Source organism: Schistocerca americana, chromosome X (genome assembly GCF_021461395.2).
Source record: "Schistocerca americana isolate TAMUIC-IGC-003095 chromosome X, iqSchAmer2.1, whole genome shotgun sequence".
Classification (NCBI taxonomy): Eukaryota; Metazoa; Arthropoda; class Insecta; order Orthoptera; family Acrididae; genus Schistocerca; species Schistocerca americana.
Window position 1 is genome coordinate 908,971,798 of NC_060130.1, and position 25,193 is coordinate 908,996,990.

Consider the following 25,193-nt stretch of genomic DNA (forward strand, 5'->3'; position numbering starts at 1 on the left):
GCACGTCCGCATGTATCCCGTGCCACCCAACGTGCTCTATAAGGTGTAAGTCAACTACCCTGGCCAGCAAGATCTCCGGATCTGTCCCCCATTGAGCATGTTTGGGACTGGATGAAGCGTCATCTCATGCAGTCTGCACGTCCAGCACGAACGCTGGTCCAACTGAGGCGCCAGGTGGAAATGGCATGGCAAGCCGTTCCACAGGACTACATCCAGCATCTCTACGATCGTCTCCATGGGAGAATAGCAGCCTGCATTGCTGCGAAAGGTGGATATACACTGTACTAGTGCCGACATTGTGCATGCTCTGTTGCCTGTGTCTATGTGCCTGTGGTTCAGTCAGTGTGATCATGTGATGTATCTGACCCCAGGAATGTGTCAATAAAGTTTCCCCTTCCTGGGACAATGAATTCACGGTGTTCTTATTTCAATTTCCAGGAGTGTATATCCTGTAGTTCCTGTGTGTATACGATTATTATTATTAGATTATTATGTTGCAGGCGATATAGGGGATATGAATTGATGGGTCTTCCCCAATTCAGGCGAAGGTGAAATGCCACAGTGGGTGGAGGAGGTGAAGACAGACCTTCATCGTTGTGAGGAGATAAGGGAGGTGTCAGGGAGCTAGAGCGAAATAGGTAATACATACTCATTCTGCCTACAAATAATCTGTATTCTTTCTTTCCTTACAGCAGCAGCGACTGCAGGCAATGTCTAGAACGTCGAACTTCATTTTTTTTCAATATTCTACAGCAGCTGCGTCAGGGGAGCAGTTCCTGCAATACGCCATGGCTCGTGTACCGGGGGTGGCGAAGCCTGTAACATATAAACGGGGCCCTGTGCGTCATGCTTCACCGGCAAGAGCTCCACGAATCGCCGTGCGGTAAGGCGCCGCCGCCGCCGCGGCCGTCACAGCACCGCTTTGCCGTCCGTGGGCCGCCCTCCCTCAGGCTAACAGGTCAGGGCTGCAGCTAACAGGCTGCTCGCAGACGTCCGATTCTGCAGTGACCCCCCCCCCCCCTCCTCCACCGTCACATTCTTGTCGACCATGTGAGGTACAGCGCATACCCCTGTCCACCTCGCCAACTCCATCCACTGGTTGTAGTTATAGTATTAGTAATAGAGAAGATCCTATGGCTAGTGGCAGTTCTCTCTCCTAACCTGATAGTAAAGGCCATCAGTGCAGTGATGCCATACTGCAGTTAGAATACTCAGTGATTGCAGATGCCTCTGAGGAGCGAATCTCGTTCCCAAAGATCGAGAACCTGTTGGTTTTCTAAGAGCTTGCGTTCTTGTTGTGGAAATGGAGCTTCTCAAAGTAGTCAGTGATCCTCTGTATCCCGCCATTAAATGCAGTGCATCGAACTATCGCACCCCTCCCCCCCCCCCCCCCCCCAAGTTGATTTTGGTGTTGAAGAGACAACTATTCATTATCTTTGGAGGGAAAATGGCTTGATAACGTGGAATCCGTCAATCGCCGAGTGACTTCATAAATTCACCTCGAGTGCTTAACGGGCCCGGTTTTCCGAAATGGGGGTCGGAGGGTCAGCAAACCACTCAGCAGAATACTAGACCTAGACATCCATTACATGTCTGCGATCTGGTAAATGGAGGATCAAGCTCGCTAAATATATAAATAACAAGAGGACATGCATTAATGTCGAAAATAATAGTGATCAGGCTTGTTTTACGTGGCCAATCCTGGCTTGTGAGAGAAATTACACTAAAAATCTGCAGCGCACGTATCAATACGGTTGACATCTTGACATTCATATGTGTTATAACTTTAATGGTATCGATTTCTCCGGCAAGATCCAAGACATACCTAATTTGAAGTGCAGAATACTGCAATATTGGTTCATGTTTATGGTCTGGAGAAGAAAAACAAGTAAGGTGAGGAAGACAACCATACTGTAATCGGTCCCCTCCATTTCTAAAAATTTACCACTGAGCGTGATCTACATGTAAATATGCTGCTCTTCTCTGAAGGTAATAATCATCACTATGTTTGGATCAAAGACATGTCCCGACTCCTTTCCTCATAACTATCAACTGATCATCGTGTAAAGCATATTTGCTTAATGTGCCTGAATTATTTCTCCTCAGACAAGTTATTAGCGGTGCATCTAGTGGACTGCGCTTCCAAAGACGCGGTACGTGTTGTTATGCCTACTGAGGAAAACAAATTCATAAAGTTTAAGACTGCTCACCACCAGGTGCGATGCCCGTTTGTAGTGTATGTCGACTTTGAATGCCTCCTCGCTCCTTTGACCTGCTATGAAGGTGACCCTACAGCCTCACATACCACCTTTACAGAAAAACACATACCATATGTGGCAGCACACAAAATTTCATCGTCCTATGATTCCAGTCTTAACCGCTACATATCTTATGTCGGGGATAATCCTATGGTTTGGCTGCTCTCTGAGCTCGAAAAACTTTCATAGGAGGTTGATGAGCTTTACAGTGACAACGTTCCCATGACCAAATCGAAGGAGAATGAAGATCTGTATAATAACACGGTTGATTGTTATATCTAAGGGCTGCCATTAGACAGAAAAGCGGAAACTCCTCGTAGGGACCACTGTCATCTTATGGGGAAGTTCCGGGGTGCAGCTCACAAAATGGGCAATTTGAAATACAGCTACCAAGGCACATACCCGTTTTCTTTCACAATTTAAGCGGGTATGACGCTCACTTTTTAGTTGAGCACTTGGCTTATTTCGGTTGGGAGAAAAGTCAGGTCAGTCTCCTACCTGAGAGCGTCGAGAAATACATTTCTTTCTCCAAACGAACGACGCCAGGAATTACGCTCCGTTTCTTTGGTATGCTACGTTTTATGCAGGCGCCACTCCAGAAACTCTTTGAAACTCTACCTATGGAGGATATGCATATCACTCGAGCTGCATTCCCTGATGAGGAAAAGTTTCAACTTGTGACTAGGAAGGGGGTTTTCCCAGACGAGTATGTGGATAGTATGGCGAAACTGGACGAAACCAGGCTACCCAACATAATTGCATTCTCCAGCAACCTTACAGACAATGCCATATGGATGCATAGTATGAGCATGCCGTGAATGTCTGGCGGGAATTCAACGTCTCCACTTTAGGACAGTACACACAGCTTTACATGAACAGAGACGTGCTCTTGCTTGCGGACGTTTTCGAGAAATTCCGGAGTCTATGCATGGCCACATATTCTCTGGATCCCGCCTTCTCTTACAGGGCACCTGGATTGTCTGGGGATGCAATGCTCTAGAAAACGAAGTCCAGCATAGAATTATTGACCGATGCTGACATGCTTGTTTTCTTTGATCGAGGGATCCGTGGGGGACTCTGCCAATGTGCCCATAGGTGTGCAAAGGCAAATAACCTGCGGTTGGGTGACAGGTTCAGCGCGTCACTTGATTCGAGTTACATAATGTACCTGGATGTAAATAACCTATACGGGAATGCCATGAAGCAATCACTGCCTCTTGGTGAGTTTCGATGGGTGCCCGAAGACGAATTCAAGGGTTTAGGTGGAAAAATCATGGGGTGTATGGCAGGTGATTCTGATGCAGGGTATGTGGTGGAGGCAGAACTCACGTACACTATCAGTTTGCATGATGTGCACACTGATTTGCTGCTGTGTCCAGAGCAACCGGTTCTGCGAGGAGGCTCCACGCCAAAGCTGATGACAACGCTGGGGGATTAGTGGAGACACAATACCCATTATCGTAATCTCCAGCAGTGTCTCAGCTTGGGCATGGAGCTGGTTAGACTCACCCAGGCTATCTCCTTGAAGCAGTATCCCTGGCCGCGGTGGCCGAGCGGTTCTAGGCGCTACAGTCTGGAACCGCGCGACTGCTACGGTCGCAGGTTCGAATCCTGCCTCGGGCATAGATGTGTGTGATGTCTTTAGGTTAGTCAGGTTTAAGTAGTTCTAAGTTCTAGGGGACTGATGACCTCAGAAGTTAAGTCCCATAGTGCTCAGAGCCATTTGAACCATTTGATTTGAATTCGAGATAGAGAGCTTCTGCGATGTGTGACTTTGAGAAAGATTTTTACAAATTAATGAATAATTCAACTTTCGGTAAAACAACGGAGAATTTAAGGGAACGACGTGGAATTTTTATTAGAACCGAATGGGATGGGCATTATAGCGTAAAAAAATGCATTGCCAGACCAAATTTTAAGCAGGTCACCATATTCAACAAGAAGTTTGTTGCTGAGCAGATGGCGAAGACTGCAGTAGACTTTACAAAACCTCTTTATGTGCACACTAGAGCTATCCAAACTTATCATGTACCGCTTTCATTATGAGTTTGCGAAAACACATTTCACACATCTTAAACTACTTTATATGGATACAGATAGCTTCCTTCATGTATTGGGTGAAGAACTGTGATCCATATGAAGTAATGAGGTATCACGGTAATGAATTCAACACGTCCTCATACACGGCCGATAATCCTAATGGTATTATTCCACAGAACAAGAAGATTATCGGTCTTATGAAGGACAAGTCAAATGGATTGCCGATTGTGGAGTTTGTAGGTCTACGCTCAAAAATGTATGCGTATCGCACATTGGAAGGTGCTGCCCAGAGACGGGCTGAGGGTGTGCGTCGTATGGCATCGAGAGTCCTCTCTATCGGAGACTATTTGCGTTGCCTGTACAGCGGTGTTCACGGTGCTGCACCGCAACTGCCGCATGTGGTATGGCAGACAGTATTCGATTGAGAGAACACGAGGTGTACACAGTGCTGCAGTCTAAAATCGTCCTGTCGCCTCATGACGATAAAAGGGTCATTCATGATGACGGGATTGAAACTCTCCCATACTCACACTACTCTCTTGTAGTGAGAGAAGGGGTGGGGGACCCTGGGTGAGAGTGAGAGAATGAGAGAGAGAGAGAGAGAGAGAGAGAGAGAGAGAGAGAGAGAGTCTGTAGAGTAGTAGTATCACTCTTTTATCAGTGTAAGTAGTTGTATATATATATATATATATATATATATATATATGTGTGTGTGTGTGTGTGTGTGTGTGTGTGTGTGTGTGGTGTAAATATTTATGTGTACTATGTACATGTGTATATACATACATATAGAGTAGGTGTGGAAAAGAAGGGATAAAAAAAGGAACGAAAGAAAATGTATATATATGCAGTCCATTTGTGTGAAAGAAGGAAAAAGCGTAAAAAATATTAAAAAGGCATAAACACGAAAAAATTGTATATTTATTTATTTGTTCATATGCAACGTATGTGTAGCCTGTAAATACATATATCTATGCTGCATGTGTGTCTTGTAAACATAATAGCTTAAAAAATTTTCTCCTGCCGCTAGCCATCCAAGTCAGAGTAGTTTTTAAGTCTATGTACCGGGTGATCAAAAAGTCAGTATAAATTTGAAAACTTAATAAACCACGGAATAATGTAGACAGAGAGGTAAAAATTGACACACATGCTTGAAATGACATGGGGTTTTATGAGAACAAAAAAAAAAGTATTGCTAGACGCGTGAAAGATCTCTTGCGCGCGTCGTTTGTTGATGATCGTGTGCTCAGGCGCCACTTTCGTCATTCTTGGCCTCCCAGGTCCCCAGGCCTCAGTCCGTGCGATTACTGGCTTTGGGGTTACCTGAAGTCGCAAGTGTATCGTGATCGACCGACATCTCTAGGGATGCTGAAAGGCAACATCCGACGCCAATACCTCACCATAACTCCGGACATGCTTTACAGTGCTGTTCACCACTTTATTCCTCGACTACAGCTATTGTCGAGGAATGATGGTGGACATATTGAGCATTTCCTGTGAAGAACATCATCTTTGCTTTTTCTTACTTTGTTATGTTAATTATTGCTTTCTGATCAGATGAAGCGCCATCTGTCGGACATTTTGTGAACTTTTGTATTTTGTTGGTTCTAATAAAACCTCATGTCATTCCAAGCATGTGTGTCAATTTGTACCTCTCTATCTACATTATTCCGTGATTTATGCAGTTTTCAAATTTATACTGACTGTTTGATGACCCGGTATATATATATAGCTCACCGGTTATCAGAATTGTTATTGTAAACCCCTTTGCTATTGGGGTGGTTGAAATTAGATTCAAAGTGTGCAAAGTCCATCAGAATTATTGTAAAAGCTATGCTACTGGGGCTGAGGAATTTAGTTGTAGTAAAGAAAGTATCTCCACATTAGTTTTTAGCGTATATTTATTTAAAAATTCCGACCAGTGTTACTGTTGTTAAAAGTATTGGAATAGCAGAGTCAATTCATTCCTCAAGAATACCATATTGCACCTCAAAAACTACATTGTACCTCAAGAATTATATTGCACCTCAACAACTATGTTGTATTTGTGTGAAATGAGTAAACGAAGACATTGTAATTCTGTCAGAGACAGCAAAGGACCTGGAAGAGCAGCTGAACGGAATGGACAGTGGCGCGAACGGAATGGGAACGGCCATTTTTTTTTTTTTTTTTTTTGTGTGCCACGTGGTGTTTAACAGTTCCTTCGGCTTCGCCGAATCTACGTGTATTTGTGCGTGGTTTGGTTTTGTTATTCTCTGTGATTAATTTTTATTGACAAAAACAAATCGTTGGCTTTGGAGGGCATGGTCGGTAACAATAAGGCCTTGCAGCCCCCGACCATCCTCGATTTATGAGGCGTGGGTTTTAGTTGTTTTGGTTCTGTGCAGTGGGTGCTGCTTCCCACTGCTTTCCTTTTGTGGAGTTGCGCCAGTCGGCCGCTCGGCGAGATGTGGTCGTCGTTCCGAGGCGGCTGCTGTGCTCGTTGTTTTCCGCCGCTTGCCCGCTGGGTACGGGCGTCGTACATTCATTGGTCTGCAGCAGGTCTGCTTCTCACTTTAGTATTTATTCTCAAACCATTTAGTCAAGTGTGGTTTACTCTAGTTTACTCTATGTAGCTAAGCTAAGGGTGGTCGCGCAGCCGACAGAGAGTGGGTGGGTGGGGTGGGGGGGGGGGGGGGGGAGTGGGCTTAGTAGTTTGGGTCCTACGCTAAGTTGCTTGGGTACAAAAACGATAACCCAAGGGTATCTCGATTTACACATTTATCTAACGCTATTGGGTTTCAACAAGGGAGCACAATCAGCTAGAAAAATTTAACTACTAATCAAGGCAAAAACAATTTAAACATATTTATGTTCCCTATTGGTTTCCAACAAGGGAGCAAGGATTTTCAAGGACAATAACAGGGTATATTATGTTAAGGGGAGTGCTACTGGACTAAGTTAGAAACGAAATCTTATTAAGGGGCTCTGGAAAGGCTCAAAATCATGAAAAGTTCAATTTTTACTTTTTTGCGTTTTCTGAATCTGCAGACTATTTATTACCTTTTAATATATATATAATTTATTCAATTCCGAAGACTACAACTATTTTTAAATTTTTTTTGAAATGTGTTCTACATGGGCGTGACCCACTGTGGCGCTGTTAAACTGCTGTCAAATGGTGTTATTATTAACGTCCGTGTTCATAAGGTACATTTTAGTGATGTAAGATAAAGTATGTGTTGTGGCTAACCTGTGATGGTTCAATATACACTCCTGGAAATTGAAATAAGAACACCGTGAATTCATTGTCCCAGGAAGGGGAAACTTTATTGACACATTCCTGGGGTCAGATACATCACATGATCACACTGACTGAACCACAGGCACATAGACACAGGCAACAGAGCATGCACAATGTCGGCACTAGTACAGTGTATATCCACCTTTCGCAGCAATGCAGGCTGCTATTCTCCCATGGAGACGATCGTAGAGATGCTGGATGTAGTCCTGTGGAACGGCTTGCCATGCCATTTCCACCTGGCGCCTCAGTTGGACCAGCGTTCGTGCTGGACGTGCAGACTGCATGAGATGACGCTTCATCCAGTCCCAAACATGCTCAATGGGGGACAGATCCGGAGATCTTGCTGGCCAGGGTAGTTGACTTACACCTTCCAGAGCACGTTGGGTGGCACGGGATACATGCGGACGTGCATTGTCCTGTTGGAACAGCAAGTTCCCTTGCCGGTCTAGGAATGGTAGAACGATGGGTTCGATGACGGTTTGGATGTACCGTGCACTATTCAGTGTCCCCTCGACGATCACCAGTGGTGTACGGCCAGTGTAGGAGATCGCTCCCCACACCATGATGCCGGGTGTTGGCCCTGTGTGCCTCGGTCGTATGCAGTCCTGATTGTGGCGCTCACCTGCACGGCGCCAAACACGCATACGACCATCATTGGCACCAAGGCAGAAGCGACTCTCATCGCTGAAGACGACACGTCTCCATTCGTCCCTCCATTCACGGCTGTCGCGACACCACTGGAGGCGGGCTGCACGATGTTGGGGCGTGAGCGGAAGACGGCCTAACGGTGTGCGGGACCGTAGCCCAGCTTCATGGAGACGGTTGCTAATGGTCCTCGCTGATACCCCAGGAGCAACAGTGTCCCTAATTTGCTGGGAAGTGGCGGTGCGGTCCCCTACGGCACTGCGTAGGATCCTACGGTCTTGGCGTGCATCCGTGCGTCGCTGCGGTCCGGTCCCAGGTCGACGGGCACGTGCACCTTCCGCCGACCACTGGCGACAACATCGATGTACTGTGGAGACCTCACGCCCCACGTGTTGAGCAATTTGGCGGTACGTCCACCCGGCCTCCCGCATGCCCACTATACGCCCTCGCTCAAAGTCCGTCAACTGCACATACGGTTCACGTCCACGCTGTCGCGGCATGCTGCCAGTGTTAAAGACTGCGATGGAGCTCCGTATGCCACGGCAAACTGGCTGACACTGACGGCGGCGGTGCACAAATGCTGCGCAGCTAGCGCCATTCGACGGCCAACACCGCGGTTCCTGGTGTGTCCGCTGTGCCGTGCGTGTGATCATTGCTTGTACAGCCCTCTCGCAGTGTCCGGAGCATGTATGGTGGGTCTGACACACCGGTGTCAATGTGTTCTTTTTTCCATTTCCAGGAGTGTATATCGCTGGTGTGATTGTCGATTGTTTCATGTTTATTTACTCTGTCGTTATCCCGAAAATATTCGTAATTAATTCTGTTTCTTGAGTCTCTGTTTTGTTGAAGTATAATAATGAGTAAAAGTAAAGTTATTAGAAATCCTCTGAAGGCTTTTAAGAAAAGGAGAAATGTTGGAAAGCCAAAAGTATGTGTTATTACTGTAAACAATAAAGACGATAACCAAGTGAGTGAACCTAACCTCTCAAGTACACCCGCCCATAGCAGTCAAAGTGGGAAAGAAAATAGTTCACAGAAGAAGCTTGGTTAAATGAGCGAAAACTATGAATGTTTTATGGGCGAATCGGATGTGAATGAAATATTTGATATGTCGGTTCTCAAAGGAATTTTTTCAAACTGTGTAAGATGTATTCATTGTAGTGAAGTTGGTCTCGAACTCTCCATAATAAAGCATGTAGGACTTGCTAGTGAAATACAACTGAAATGTGATAAGTGTTCATACATGACCACCTTTTGGAACAGTGTTGCAGTAACTGCAACTGAAGAAAATGGTAGCAAATTCTACGAACACAACATTAGATTTGTTTATTCCTTGCGTTCAGTTGGTAAGGGTGCTACTGCAGGTGCAATTTTCTGCGGCATCATGAATCTTCCAAATCCCCCAACCAAGTTTACGACCTATAATAAATTAATAGGGTCTAAAGTAGAAGATGTCTGTATAGAATCTATGAAGAACGCTGTGGAAGAGGCAGTAATGGAAAATAATGGTAACAGAGATTTGACTGCAGCGTTCGATGGTACCTGGCATAAACGGGGACACACATCTCTTCATGGTGTAGTATCTGCCACCAGTATGTATACAGGGAAAGTTTTAGATGTAGCAGTAATATCAAAGTATTGTAGATGTCCACAAAAATACGAGGGCGGTTCAGAAAGTAACCTCCGATTGGTCACAGTGCGGGTTGTGGGGGGAGTAGCGACGCCATCTGTGCGTTCACGCACTCAACAGGTCAGTCGGCATCAAGCCGTGGTCGAGTGAACGTCGTACCTGCGCTAGTTTAGTTTTTGTGGCAGTTTGAAATGTGTGCTGCAATAGAAAACCCCGCCAAATGTGAAGTGCGTGCTGTCATAAGGTTTTTTACAGCCAAAGGATATTCTGCAGCAGCTATTCATCGTGAGCTTTGTGCCGTGTACGGACCAAGAGTTATGAGTGAAGGAGTTGTCCGTGAATGGGTACGTTTATTTAAAAGTGGACGAGAAAACGTTCATGATGAAGAGAGGAGTGGTAGACCATCATTGGTGACTGACGAACTCGTTCAGACAGTTGATGCAAAAGTTCGTGAAAATCGACGTTTCTCAATGTCGGAGTTGTCTACTGGTTTTCCACAGATTTCTAAGACTCTCTTGTACGAGATAGTGACAGCAAGATTGGGTTACCGTAAGTTCTGTGCACGATGGGTGCCCAAAATTCTTACCGACCACCACAAAACTCAAAGAATGGCCTCTGCATTAGACTTTCTGTCACGTTATGAGGACGAAGGAGAACCATTGTTAAACAGAATCGTGACCGGTGACGAAACCTGGATTAAGTACGTGAACCCTGAGACAAAAGAACAATCAAAGATGTGGGCACATTCAAATTCGCCTACCAAACCAAGAAAAGCCTCGCAAGATTTTTCTGCCAGAAAACTGATGGCAACGGTGTTTTGGGATGCCAAAGGGGTGTTGTTGGTTGAATTCATGGGACGTGGTACGACCATTAATCAAGACGTGTACTGTGAAACAATAAAAAAGTTACGACGGGCTATACAGAACAAACGCCGTGGTATGCTGACTTCCGGTATCGTTTTTTTGCACGATAATGCCCGTCCTCACTCTGCTCGCAGAACAACGGCCCTTCTTGAGTCCTTCAAGTGGGACGTTATCAACCATCCACCTTACAGCCCAGACCTGGCGCCAAGTGATTATCACCTCTTCATGCATTTGAAGAAATGGCTCGGGTCACAGCGGTTTGATGACGACGAAGAGCTCAAAGATGCGGTCACAGGCTGGCTCCAGGCACAAGCGGGTGATTTTTATGCAGAAGGAATTTCAAAGCTTGTGAAGAGATACGATAAGTGCCTCAATCGCTATGGAGACTATGTAGAAAAATAGTGCAAAGACGTAGTTGTAAGATGTATATATTAAAATATTTTTATTAAACTTGGTGTATTTTTTTAAATCAACTGGAGGTTACTTTCTGAACGGCCCTCGTATAAAGGTACACATGAAAATAATTGCAAAGCTAACTATAGTGGCAGTAGTGGAGGAATGGAAGTGGCTGGTGTTGCCAGTATATTCCAGCGTTCTGAGGCATGTGATAAAGTGCGGTATGTTAATTACCTTGGTGATGGTGATTCTAAAAGTTTCAAACATGTTCAAGGACTGAAGCCCTATGGTGATGATGTTGTAGTGCAGACATTTGAGTGTATTGGACACGTACAGAAGCGAATGGGAACAAGACTTTGGCGACTGAAAGCTTCGTACAAAAAACAAAAACTCAGTGATGGTAAAGGGTTGGATGGGAAGGGAAGGTTAACTGACAGTGTAATTGACAAAATACAGAACTATTATGGAATGGCTATTAGGCGAAATACACAAAGTGTCGACGAAATGAAGAAGGCTGTTTGGGCTCTTTTTTTTCATACTTCTTCAACCGATGAAAATCCCCAACATAGCTTGTGTCCCAAAGAAGAAGACAGTTGGTGTAAATATAACAAAGGATTGCTAACTGGTGAAGTGTACACTCATAAGCATAGTCTGCCTCATGCAATAATGGAGGTGATAAAACCTATTTTCAGAGACTTAGCAGCACCTGAACTGTTGAAAAAGTGTATTCACGGAAAAACTCAAAACCCCAATGAAAGTGTAAATAGTGTTATACGGTCGAGAATCCCCAAGACTGTATTTGTTGGAATAGAAACACTTCACTTTGGTGTGTATGATGCTGTTGCGACTTTCAATGATGGCAACATTGTAAGGTGCAAGGTATTTAGAAATATGGGAATGAAGATAGGTTCTAACATGGTACAAGCGATGCTTGCTTTAGACAAGGAACGCCTTCGGGCTGCAGACAGCGCTGTAAAGAGTCTAGAAATACAAGCAAGAGTAAACAGGAGGAGGAACAAGAGGAAGCTGGAGGAGGGGTTTGCAGAGGATGAAGATAATCCATCCTATGGACCTGGAATGCACTAAAAAGTTAATCCAATCTTTGTCGCTCGATTCCCAGAACTTTTATTTTCTCATACTAATTACATGTTTTCTAAGGATCTTCCAAACATATTTGTTTCAAACTTTCAGTAAATGTTACACAGTACCTTCTGCATAATTTAACACAGCCTTTTTCCAAAAAACTGTATATTTTTGAATATATAAATAAAAAATTACAAAAAAATGTTTTGAATTTTCATTACAATTGAAAAAAAATCATCTTTAATAACCGAACTAAAATTTTGTAAAATCCCTGTGTTAAGTTGTAGCCCATATTCCAATAAATAATCTGTAAAAAGTTCAACTTCCTACCTCAAATACTTTGTGAGGAAAGATGTAATTTATAAGCGTTATTTTAACATTGCAAGTATAGGGCGTTCCGGAGCCCCTTAAACTATTAGGCTTTTCACTATTGCTTACTAATCTATGGGGTCTTGTATGATTTGGCGTGGCACTCTCTGCCTGTGCCATGTTCGGGGTATCACAGTACCTGTGCCCCTGAGTTGTCTACAGTTTTCTCTAATTTCTTCTAGTTTGTCAAATAGTGTTGTTACTAGTCTTTTAACTGTATCTTGTATCCCCTCGATTTCCACTGTTTCGTGGAGCTCTCGCACGGGTGTCCGTGGTGGGGCGTCCAGAATCCACCTTAGTACCTTGTTTTGCACCCTTTGCAACTTTTTGTGGTTGGTCTGGCACGTGATTCCCCACGCAGAACACCCGTACGTTAGTGCTGGGAGGACTGTTGTTTTGTATAGCGTTCTTTTTGTTTCCATCCACATCTCCCTGCTGAGGAAGAAGGGCAGGAGGGCTTTTGCGAGGTTTATACCTCTCTTCCGCTTTTCCCCGATGTGAAGGTGAAACAACATTTTTTTGTCTAGTGTTACGCCCAGGTATTTCACGGAGTCTCTCCACGGTAATTCCTGGGTGTTTAGGGACAGCTGGTTTCTGAGTACCTGCCGCTTTCTTGTGAAATAGACAGCTGTAGTTTTGTCTGCGTTTAATGTCATTTTGTTTCCCCTACACCAGTCTTCTACCATGTCTAGCTGCCTTTGGAGGCATGCTATGTTTGAGTGGTGCTGCCTGCCACTCGTGTAGAAGGCTGTGTCATCCGCGAATTGGGCTATCCTGGCATGCGGTGACAGGGGGATGTCGTTTGCGTATATGTTGAAAAGTGTGGGTGATAGAACCGACCCCTGGGGGATGCCGGCCCTCAGGGTCTTTCTTGAGGAGCGTTTTCCATCTACCTCAACAAGAAACGTCCGGTCTGTCAGAAAGCTGTCTATTAATTTTGTGTACACATAGGGGATCGTCGTATTGTGGTGTATCTTAAAGGTCAGGTTGTCGTGCCAAGCTGGCCGGGGTGACCAAGCGGTTAAAGGCGCTACAGCCCGGAACCGCGCGACCGCTACGGTCGCAGGTTCGAATCCTGCCTCGGGCATGGATGTGTGTGATGTCCTTAGGTTAGTTAGGTTTAAGTAGTTCTAAGTTCTAGGGGACTGATGACCTTAGAAGTTAAGTCCCATAGTGCTCAGAGCCATTTGAACCATTTTTTGTCATGCCAAACCTTGTCGTATGCCTTTTCCCAGTCGAGGAATACTACTGCTGTTGAGTTTGTGTAGTTGAAATTGTGTGTAATGTGTTCTGTTAGTCGAAGGACTTGTAGCTCTGCAGAGACCTTTTTCTGGAACCCAAATTGTTCCGGTCTGATGGTTTCATCGTCTATGAGACATTTGTTGATCCTGTCCAATACTACTCTTTCAAGTGTTCTCCCCATTGTGGAGAGTAAACTGATAGGGCGGTGGTTCGCCGGTAGTTTTGGGTCTTTCCCTGCCTTTGGGATTGTAATAACTTTTGCTGCCTTCCAGGCCGCAGGGAATTTTTGTAGCAGCATGCAGCTATTTATTATGCGTGTTAGCAGGACTAGTGGTTTCCTAGAGAGGTTCTTTAGATGTATGTTTGAAATTTTGTCTAGTCCTGGTGCGGATCTGCCCTTTCTGCAGGCTATTATTTTCCTTATATGTGTCGGTGTTGTGAGTTCTGGTGCTGTTTGTGTCGGTGTGTCTCGGAGATTTTGAACTGTTTGTGTGACGTTTTCTTCCTCAAGCTGTTCTGCGGCTGTGAGGTCGATCTGTGGTGTTGTGTTTTGCTCCTCGTACGTGTCCGCAAACAGTTCGGCTTTCGACAAGGCATCAAACACGGTTCCCTGGGGTCCTAGCATAGCCCTTTTAGCTGGTCGCTGCTGTCGAATGTTTTTGACCAGTTGCCACTCGTCCTGGGTTTGGAGGCAGAATGTCTCCATCCTGTCTTCCCAGGTTTCTGCGCGCCATTCTTTCAGCCGCTTTTCGAGTTCACGAGACATCTGTTCATTTCTTTCTCTCCGCTCACGCACTCCGCTGCTCGACTCGCTGCGGCTCGCATCGTTACCGTCGCTCGCGCACGCCAACGCCACTAGCCCAACGCCATGTCCGGACGCGGAAAGGGAGGCAAACTTGCTGCTGTGGCAAAGCTTCTGCTCACGCTGGCAGGAGACGGCCGCGGCAGCAACAAGAAGAAGAGGCGCAGCCGACCGCAGCACAAGAGGCAGTGCTACCGCTGCCAGAAGATGGGGCACGTCGCCAGGACGTGCAGGGACGCGGTCGCGTGTCTGAAATGTGCAAAGGCACATGATACACGCGACTGCGACAAGCCACCACACGTCGCGCCAACGTGCGTTAACTGTGGCGGCGCGCACGCCGCAAATGCACGCAGCTGCGCATACCTGAAGCAGCGGACACCAACAACCGCCAATAAGGCGGTACATGAAGAAGAGGCAGCCGTCCCGCCACCCCCGCCCAAGGGGGAAAACCGGGCGGCCGCAATCCCGTCCAGCGCCGCTACCGACGACGCCGTGGCCGCCCTCAAAGTCGAGATGGCGGCAGAGAGAGCGGCCATGCAGAAGGAGGTCGTCGGTCTCCACCGGCAGCTGCAAGAGTTGCGGGAAGAAATCCGGACGGCGCAGAAGAAGACACCTGCCCCCGTTGCCACCCCCACGGTGGCACGACAAGTTGGGGTGGATGTGTCTACGCAAACGGATGTGTCCACGCAGACGGATGTGTCCGCGCAAACGGACGTCGCCCCGGAACCTGTAGCAATACAGGAGACCGGGGAGACGCCCATGGGTGTGGTACAGTCCGTCTCGCCGCCGCCGCCGGAAGTGGTGAAGCAGCACCTGCAGGACATACAAGCAGTCGTCACTCCTGTCTCTGCGGAAACGCAGACGACACAGGAAGTGCCGATGGAGTCCGAGGGAGAAGAAGAAGACGAGCCGTTCGAGGGCCTCCCCCTCCCTAACAAGAACTGTGTGAGGGAGGTGCTCACCAAGATCGCCGATTCCCTGCGAGGCGGAAGCTAGCCCCATCATGACCATCCCTACCCTTTCGCGGCGGACAACATCCCTCCCCTTCCTCACAAACCTTACGATTTCCACTGGGGGTGCGAACCCTTAAACCAGAAGCTGCGCGGGAGGGCAATCGTCAGCCGTGGAGATCTGGAGCTCATAAACAAGCACCCGATCTTCACGGACGAGCACTGGAAATACATGACTGAGGAAGCAGTCAAGTACATCCGGACACAGACGCCGCCAGTGGACTGGTCCCGCCTGAAGAGAATAGAATTCAGGCAGCCAGGAAGCAGTAATAAGAAGAAGAAGAATAAGAAGCCGCCGGAATCAGCTGGCAGATAAGCTGCTGCAACCAGAGAAACCAGAGGACAGACCAACACGCGATGAAAAACCATTCCAGACCGAGAGGACTTCAGGAGGAACAGCTCAAACAGCTTAAACTCCGCTACCTCAGGCCAAGGAAGGCCCGTCTGTAAAGCGTAAGCGTAAGCGTAAGCATTCTCTCCGCTCCCGCGGGTCCCTGCTCCTTTGCCACAGTTTTCTGTGTCTGTTTTTCTGGCATCGGAGCTCCCGCAGTAGCGGAGGGAGTTCTGTTTCGTGGTTTCGTGTCTATCCGGTAGTATTGTGGCTGTCCTGGTCTGTTTTATGGGTTTTTGTATTTTGGATGTCAGGTATTTGACAGCTTCGTCCAGCTTTTCCTCTGACGACAGGTCCAGTGTTGGGTCTATTGTGTCTGTGAGGACCCTGCGATACTGTTCCCAGTTCATGTTTATCACTTTTCTTGGGACGTCCGGGAGAGAGTTCATCCTGCGGAGCCTCACTAGTACCGGATTGTGGTCAGACGTTAGGTCCTGGATCGTATCTAGCGTTACGTCGTCTCCAATGATTTTCGTCAACAGTACGTCCAGGATGTCCAGTCTGTGTCCGGCTATGAGTGGGACGTGTGTCGCGTCGTCTGGGCCGCGGACGATGTAGTGGTACGCGTCCTCCAGTTGCAGGAGTTTTGTTCCTTTCGGGTTCGCTGTGCGGGAATTCCACGCTGGATTTTTAGCGTTTAGGTCCCGCCCAACGCCACCCTTTGGTGCCTGTCGAAGATCACTCTGAGGTCTTCTTCCAGTAACTGGCGGTTTGGGGCTAGGTATGCTGCCCCCAACGTCAATTTCCCTCTTTCGTGTTTATTGTGACCAGAGTGACCTCGATGTCCTGCACTGGGGGCGCGTCCACCACATCGTGCGGAATTGTCCGTTTTAGGAACACGGCCGTACCGCCTCCTCGTTGATTTTGTCTGTCGGTGCGGTAACCCGTCATGTTCCGCAGTTTAAAAGTATCGCAGGGCCGGAGGTGTGTTTCGGAGACTAACAGGACGTCCACATTGTGATCCGATATGAACGTCCGTAGCTCCGACTTTTTGTTTCTGATGGGAACGGCCAGAGCGGCTGGGGAGTGCCACTCGCAGGCGCGGACCGAGGAGGGAACACCAGGAGGCGACCACCGCAGTTGGAGGCGGCCGGAGTGAGCGCGGACGGAACAGGGAACACCTAGAGCGGCAGGATAGCGCGACTCACGGACGCGGACCGACTAGAGAACGGCAAACAGAACACCAGGTACCGGGCAGGCATAAATATGCGACCCGGTCCAGCAAGCAGCCGAGCTAGCGAGGCGAGCGCATCGCTGCCGTTGCGCGCTACGCTTACTCGGCCTTTGAGAGCTCGAGAAGAGGTTTCTGTGCTGTGGGCGCCGCGGAGAGCAAATTGTCGTGCGTTGTTTTTACAATGCGTGCAGATTGTCGTGTTCCGCGCCCCGCAGCATGGGAAAGAAGGGTGCGCAGAGGAAACCTGCCGCTACGAAGGGTCCTTCGGTTGTGCAACTCACTGAGTCCGCAGACCATGCAAGGAACTCCCGAGAAGACGAGTCGCGGCCTGTCCCCCCTTTGTACGTCAAGTGCAAAGGCGGGTGGACAGCGCTGTTCGACACCATGACGAATTGCGCTCGGAACGAGGTGGTCTACGAGTCTGTCGATACAGACTCGCTGATCTGCGTTCGAGCTGCAAACGTGGCCGACCACAGGGTGATCGAGGTCGCAGTGGTCGACCACATCGTCGACGCGCCGCCCGCGCGTGTGAAGGCACCTTCCGTAGGAAGGATGAAGACGACTAAGGCACTCCTCAGGGGGTTACCTTGGTGCTGTGACGAGGCAGCGGTCCGGGAAGGGCTGCTGCGAGCCGGGGTTGGTAATGCAGCCGCAAGGTTGCACAACCGGACCAACAGGAAGAGGGCGCCGCTCTATGCCGTGACCGTGCAAACGGTCGACGGCGGGAGCGACATCTTCGACTTGGGGAAGTTGCTGGGCTTCCCGGTTACGACGAAGGCTCTCCCGAGCGCCATGGACCCTCAGCCCCAGTGCTTCAGGTGCCAGGGCGAGAGCCATGTTGCAAAGTATTGCCGCAACGCGGCGCGGTGCTTCAAGTGCTCAGAGGAGCACGACAGCCGCGCCTGCGACCGCCGCAGCAACGTTCTGCCGACTTGTGTCCAGTGTGGCGGCCTGCACGTCGCCAGTTGGCGCGGTTGTGCGGCTTTCTCAAGCCGCAACCGTGCCGGGGGCGGCGAGGCGGCCGCGGCCGCACCGACGCAGCGGCAGAAGCGAAGACGACGTCGGAAACGGCGTAGGGCGCAGAACAGCCCGGCGCAGCAGAGGGACGGCGCAGCAGCAGCTCCACCTGCCAGGGGCAGGGACGACCGCTCGGAAACGGGCGGCCACGACGCAGCCCGCGCTCCCGAGAAGATACGTGACCTCGAACTCGGCACCGCCGTGAAGGAGGCCACTGCAGCCCTCAAAGCCGTCATTGCGGCAGACAGGGCTGCCTTCGCAGCCGCCGTGGCTGCAGAGAAGGAAGAGGCCTTGAGGCAACTGCGTGCAGTCTTCGCCCAAGGCCCCAGCGCAGCAGTACCTGCGAACACTCCTGCGACCTCGCAGAAGGACGTTCGCGCGCCTGTACCAGCGGTTGCCCCAGCAGCACTGCAGGTGAAAGGTGCAAAGAAGAAAACCGCCGCCCCAGCTGAACCTGTGGCAACGCCGACTGCTGCGGGAGCGGGCCCCGCAAGGGATCGAGAAGCCAAAAGGGCAGCTTTTATCGCACAAGCGCGAGCAAACAGTAATACTTCCTCCGACGCTGAACTGGCGCAGCTCTCCGAACAAGCGGAGCTCATGGAAGCTACATTACGGAAGGGCTGCGGCGTGCAGTAGAGGAGGACGCTGAACGGTAGCCGATCTCTGCCGTTCTGCACCAGCCTGATGAAGCCGCACCAAGTCACCGACGACAAGGCGCAGCAGAGGGCCTAACAGCAACGCATGAGTTGCCGTGCCGAACTCTTATGTTACAGGGAGGAAGCCACTGCGGCCGGCCCAGGAGACTACAAGCCAGCCCAGCCGCAGCACCCGGACTGACCCAGCTAACGAACACGCAGCACATAGGTAACGATGCACGATACCTCACGCTAACCTTACTTCACCTTGCATGCTCTGTCGCAGCTAGCAAGCCGCTACTGCCCTTACTACCCGTCCTACTGTCGCAGAGGTTTTTTTTTCCTTTGGCGCTGGCCTTGGCACTTTTTTTTCCTCTGCCCTTACAACCGCTACCCTTCGATCGTTTTCGACCACTTCTATCTCCTGATGGACCATGTTAATGAGTAGTCTTACCCAGACGCATGGATAACATCACAGCCCGCATCCTGTGACGCGGGCTGTTTACAGAGGTGACAGTAGAACTTTTGGTTTGGTCACCACGTTGGTGTGGGCGTGGAGGGGCCCCATCCTTTGTTTTTTAGCAAGCAGCCAGTCTCAGGGAACACCTGATGAAGACGTCAAGTAATGACGTCGAAATATCGGGTTTGGAAGACGCTGATCAGAGGTGTACAAATTCCCATTGCAGCCTGCTTGCCCCTAGCTCCTCTGCAACCATTCATGCAGGTCAGCCTGCCGCGACGTAAACACAAGAGTACGCATGTACTGAGGCATAGTGGGTAATGCGACCGACTTGGGCTCCCGCAAGCCCGGGCTACCTGGGTTCCCGCAAGCCTGCCAAGCTTCACGGGACCCGCTCAGCTTGCTGCGCCTGACAACAGGTTGCGCTGTCAAGCTACCGTGACTAGAGTAGCCAGGTAGTTAGCCCGCAGTGCATTTATCGCAACGGTGTGGGCAGCACAATGAATAGGTCGGACTTTAGTGAGATTGAAAAAAAATTGACAACTGGCGAATACATGCTGGTAACGAAACAGAGCACAAGTGCCCCATAGGAAACGTTTTCGTGTGTTTATGAGGCCGCTTCAAATAAATCGGTAGGTGTGTCTCAATGCAAACTATGGTTCAAATGGCTCTGAGCACTATGGGACTCAACTGCAGTGGTCATCAGTCCCCTAGAACTTAGAACTACTTAAACCTAACTATCCTAAGGACATCACACACATCCATGCCCGAGGCAGGATTCGAACCTGCGACTGTAGCAGTCGCACGGTTCAGGACTGCGCGCCTAGAAACGGGAGATGCAAACTATGTAAAAAGCTCTTAAGTACTTATTTAGGAACCTCAAGTATGTTACGACATGTGTGCAAATTTGACAAGCAGTTCCCTCACTCCGGAAATTTCTTGAAAGAGGACAAAGATTTAGTGGCCGAAAATGGCGTCGAAATGTGTGCTAAGGACCTGAGACCATTTAGCAGTATAGAGGGAGAAGGATTTCATGGTAACCCGCAAACGATGTCAAAATCTTTTGTAAGGTACTCTTTTCCATGCACTGTCCGAAATATTATGTAGACAGTAATGTTCCTCTTGATGGTCAAGTGTGCAAAATTTCTTCAAGATCGGAATAAAACTGTAGGTTGGTGTAGAAGTGTGTAAGTAAAGTACCCTCCGCCATGTACCATTCAGAATTTTAAGCAGACAGCGCCCTTCATCCTCTTTGAATATCAAGTATGCCAAATTTCATCAAGATCGGAATAAAAACGTACAATTTGTCGAATTCCGTTAGGTAAAGTAACCTCTGCCATGCACCCTACGAAATTTTAAGTAGACTGTGACCTTCCTCTTGGTTTCAAGGTATAGTATGCAAAATTTCATAAAGATTGTATGCAATACAAACACACGGACACAATGAAAACACACTTTCAGTTTTTCTCAAATTTTCCAATTTTTCGGTCGATTTTCGAAAAATTTTATTTCATAAAAACCTTGTCCTGAGAATTACGAACACAGCAAAAAAAAAAAAAAATTGCCGAATTGGTCCAGCCGTTCTCGAGTTTTACGCTTATCAACGCATTTGGCAATTCATTTTTATTTACATAGATAATAAGACCGAAATATACGCGTAAAGGAAGAATGTACAAATAAAACCCAATATTTTTTGACCTGAAATTAATATATATATATAATGTTAGGGTTTGTCTTTTGGTGCTCAGGTAAAATAAAAACTTTTAATTAACGTTCATAGTACGACAATGAAGCGCGCAGACTAAATGGCTGCGTAGCGCAGCTCGGCAGTAACATGGGAAGGCAAGCAAGTTTCCCGCAGCCTGCCCGGGTTGGGTTGTGCTTGGCATGGCTGGGAGTGAAGCAGCCTGCCCGTTCTGTTGACAACGCGCGGCGGCCTGCCCGCCTGGCCACCGGGCAAGCATGGGCGGGTTAAAATCGGAACATGTACACCTCTAATTACCTATTATGCCTCAGTACATGCGTACTCTTGTGTTTACGTCGCGGCAGGCTGACCTGCATGAATGGTTGCAGAGGAGCTAGGGGCAAGCAGGCTGCAATGGGAATTTGTACACCTCTGGTCTGGAGATGGCAATGGAAAGCACATCAGCTAGCTAGTAGGTCGGTTTGATGATCTGTAGACCACTTTTGCAGGGTTTAACTGTCAGTGAAATATAGCGATTTGTACAAAATAGTTTTACTGCTGAAAGTCTCGTCTGCAGAAAACAATGGCGAATGGTGCTCCCACACTGGCAGCAGCAGCAGCAGATTGGCAGGTAAATTCAGTAAGAGCCAGACAGAATGCTCCATTCATTCACAAGACATCCTATGTGCTGGGACATAGGAGTCACTACAGACGATTTCGGACAATATGAGGGCAAGGCATCTATGGAAAGTTCTGAGAGTTCTGTTTGTGTAATTGTTCTGATTTTCCCCTCTGTGCTTAGACAGTGCTCTGTTTCCAGACAACAAGAATACTATTATGCTTAACGGTGTTTTCACGACCGTGCACAAACTGATGAAGGCTTTCAGCAGTGAGAACGTTGACTGTTTTTTTGACGTATGTAGAAAGCAGGACATTACATGTGACGGACAGGCTATCCCATTAAGATTGCTGGGAAAAATGCATGCTGTGTCATTCTGGGCTACTTTCGTAAACAGGTCCTGTTAGGACAAGAATTTCCATGCAGACAAGCTGAGACATCACGAAAGCTTCTACACCAGCAACAAAAGCGACCGGTAACTATTTCTGCGACACTTCAAGATTTCCGAGAGGAAGATTTGGCTCTCAAAAAAATGGCTCTGAGCACTATGGGACTCAACTGCTGAGGTCATTAGTCCCCTAGAACTTAGAACTAGTTAAACCTAACTAACCTAAGGACATCACAAACATCCATGCCCGAGGCAGGATTCGAACCTGCGACCGTAGCGGTCTTGCGGTTCCAGACTGCAGCGCCTTTAACCGCACGGCCACTTCGGCCGGCCGGCTCTCATTTATATAGATGTATGATATCAGTATAACACTGACAGCCTTTTAGCTGCGTCTGCGAGTGTGATCCGCTAAGGAAACATTTCTCTCCGCACTAGACTCTCTGTGTCATTGCGCCAGCAACGGTTACTAGGTAAACATGTATTTCTACAGGTATTTCTCAATTGTCATGTATGTGGAAGGGTCTACAGATTAGCACGTAGCTGTACAGTACGTAACACATGCTCGCCAGCAGACCTATCCTGGAATGTTGACAATTTGCTTGGTCAGTAGACATGCGTCGGCCGCAGAGCGTCACAAGAGAGTAAGCCATTGGCTGCTGTGCGCAGCACGTCGTGTAACTAGCGCGGCCTAGGGCGCGAATATGTCCCTTTTCTTAGCTCACCATGGGGCCTATCGATACGACCGTAATTAGCGGATGTTAGGATGTCAGACACAGTGATTAGGGGGGCGTGTAGCGTGCGCGTTTTATAATCAGTCTTTTGTTAATAAACTGTTTAAACTTACTTCCGGTGTTCGCGTTCCTCAGGGACCCATTGCTTACGAATCCTGACAAATATTTCGTATAATTATCATCAACCTCCTTATACATGAAAGAGATGCAACCACCTCATCCTTGCGGGACACGAAATTATACGAGTACCTGCGCATTGTTGGGCAGCTGATGGCCACGTCGTCCCTTCCAGGCAAAATGTGCGGTGGCGTTACGTGTGGTCCAATGGAAAGGGGATGGCGGGTGGTGCATGCTTCGGGATCGAAAGATTTTTAACTGTGAATTACGTATGATGTGAGATTGGAATAAAAAGAATGGCGATCGATTTAAATACTTGTTACAAGTCCTGCATCTTTCCAAACAGCAGAGAACGATGAACAAGATAAATCCAACTCCTGCGAACTGATCTTTTTATAAAAAAGTAACGTTGTTGTTGTTGTGGTCTTCAGTCCAGAGACTGGTTTGATGCAGCTCTCCATGCTACTCTATCTTGTGCAAGGTTCTTCATCTCCCAGTACCTACTGCAACCTACATCCTTCTGTATCTGTTTAGTGTATTCATCTCTTGGTCTCCCTCTGCGATTTTTACCCTCCACGCTGCCCTCCAATACTACACTGGTGATCCCTTGATGCCTCAGAACATGTCCTACCAACCGATCCCTTCTTCTAGTCAAGTTGTGCCACAAACGTCTCTTCTCCCCAATCCTATTCAGTACTTCCTCATTAGTTACGTGATCTACCCATCAAATCTTCTGCATTCTTCTGTAGCACCACATTTCGAAAGCTTCTATTCTATTCTTGTCTAAACTATTTATCGTCCACGTTTGACTTCCATACATAGCTACACTCCATACAAATACTTTCAGAAACGACTTCCTGACACTTAAATCTATCCTCGATGTTAACAAATTTCTCTTCTTCAAAAACGCTTTCCTTGCCATTGCCAGTCTACATTTTATATCCTCTCTACTTCGACCGTCATCAGTTATTTTGCTCCCCAAATAGCAAAACTTGTTTACTACTTTAAGCGTCTCATATCCTAATCTAATTCCCTCAGCATCACACGATTTAATTCGAATACATTCCATTGCCCTCGTTTTGCTTTTGTTGATGTTCATCTTATATCCTCCTTTCAAGACACTGCCCATTCCGTTCAGCTGCTCTTCCAGGTCCTTTGCCGTCTCTGACAGAATTACAATTTCATCGGCGAACCTCTAAGTTTTTATTTCTTCCCCACGGATTTTAATTCCTACTCCGAATTTTTCTTTTGTTTCCTTTACTGATTGCTCAATATACAGAATGAATAACATCGGGGAGAGGCTACAACCCTGTCTCACTCCCTTCCCAGCCACTGTTTCCCTTTCACGACCCTCGACTCATATATCTGCCATCTGTTTTCTGTACAAATTGTAAATAGCCTTTCACTCCGTCTATTTTACCCCTGCCACCTTCAGAACTTGAAAGAGAGTATTCCAGTCAACATTGTCAAAAGCTTTCTCTAAGTCTACAGATGCTAGAAACGTAGGTTTGCCTTTCCTTAATCTATTTTCTAAGATTATCTTACTGGTAACATTTCTCAGTTCGTTTTAGTTAATGTTTATTTTCTGTCGGCACTGAAGGTGCTGTCTTTTATCAGTTCATTAGTGACAGTGGCTGAATGACACTTATTAATCTAGGAATAAATATAAAATATACAAAAAAGAGAAAACATAAGAAATACTATACAGCTTAACACAGGAAGTGAATACCAAAACTAGTAATAATCTTTGCATTAGACTAGTGTGTACTTTGTATGCATTATGTGCTTTCTCATTAATTAGTCAAATCCGATTCATTTGTTTACGTACGACTTTATAGTCTCTGTTTGTTCCTTTTATAGTCCATATTATATCTATCTTAACAAACATATCAATACAAAATCCATAAGATATCATAGATAATAATAATAAGGAAAATGATACAAAATTCTGCGTGCCCTTGTTCATAGATAAATATGAATTCTGTTCATCATTGTACATATTTCTTGAGATCATTTTGATAGTATAAGCCTTTGATCTTCCGTGATTATGGGTAGGCAAGCAGATAACTGCCTTCGTGAGGAATGCGTACAATTTCGTATAGGCCGATGTACAAAGTTTGCCACTACTTGCTCTGCCTTAGAAGTAAAGAAGATTTTGGATGTGATCTCAGGAGGATATGATCTACTTTATACTCTTGCACTTTGCCAAACTTCTTGTCATAAGCACGCTTCCTTGTCTGTGCAGCAGCATTAATACCAATAAGCGCTCGTCTGATTCGTTCCTCTCTGGATAATTCATAACCAGAATATTTCGACAGAGGATTGACCCGTTCATTCTTCTCTTTAGTATCGAATA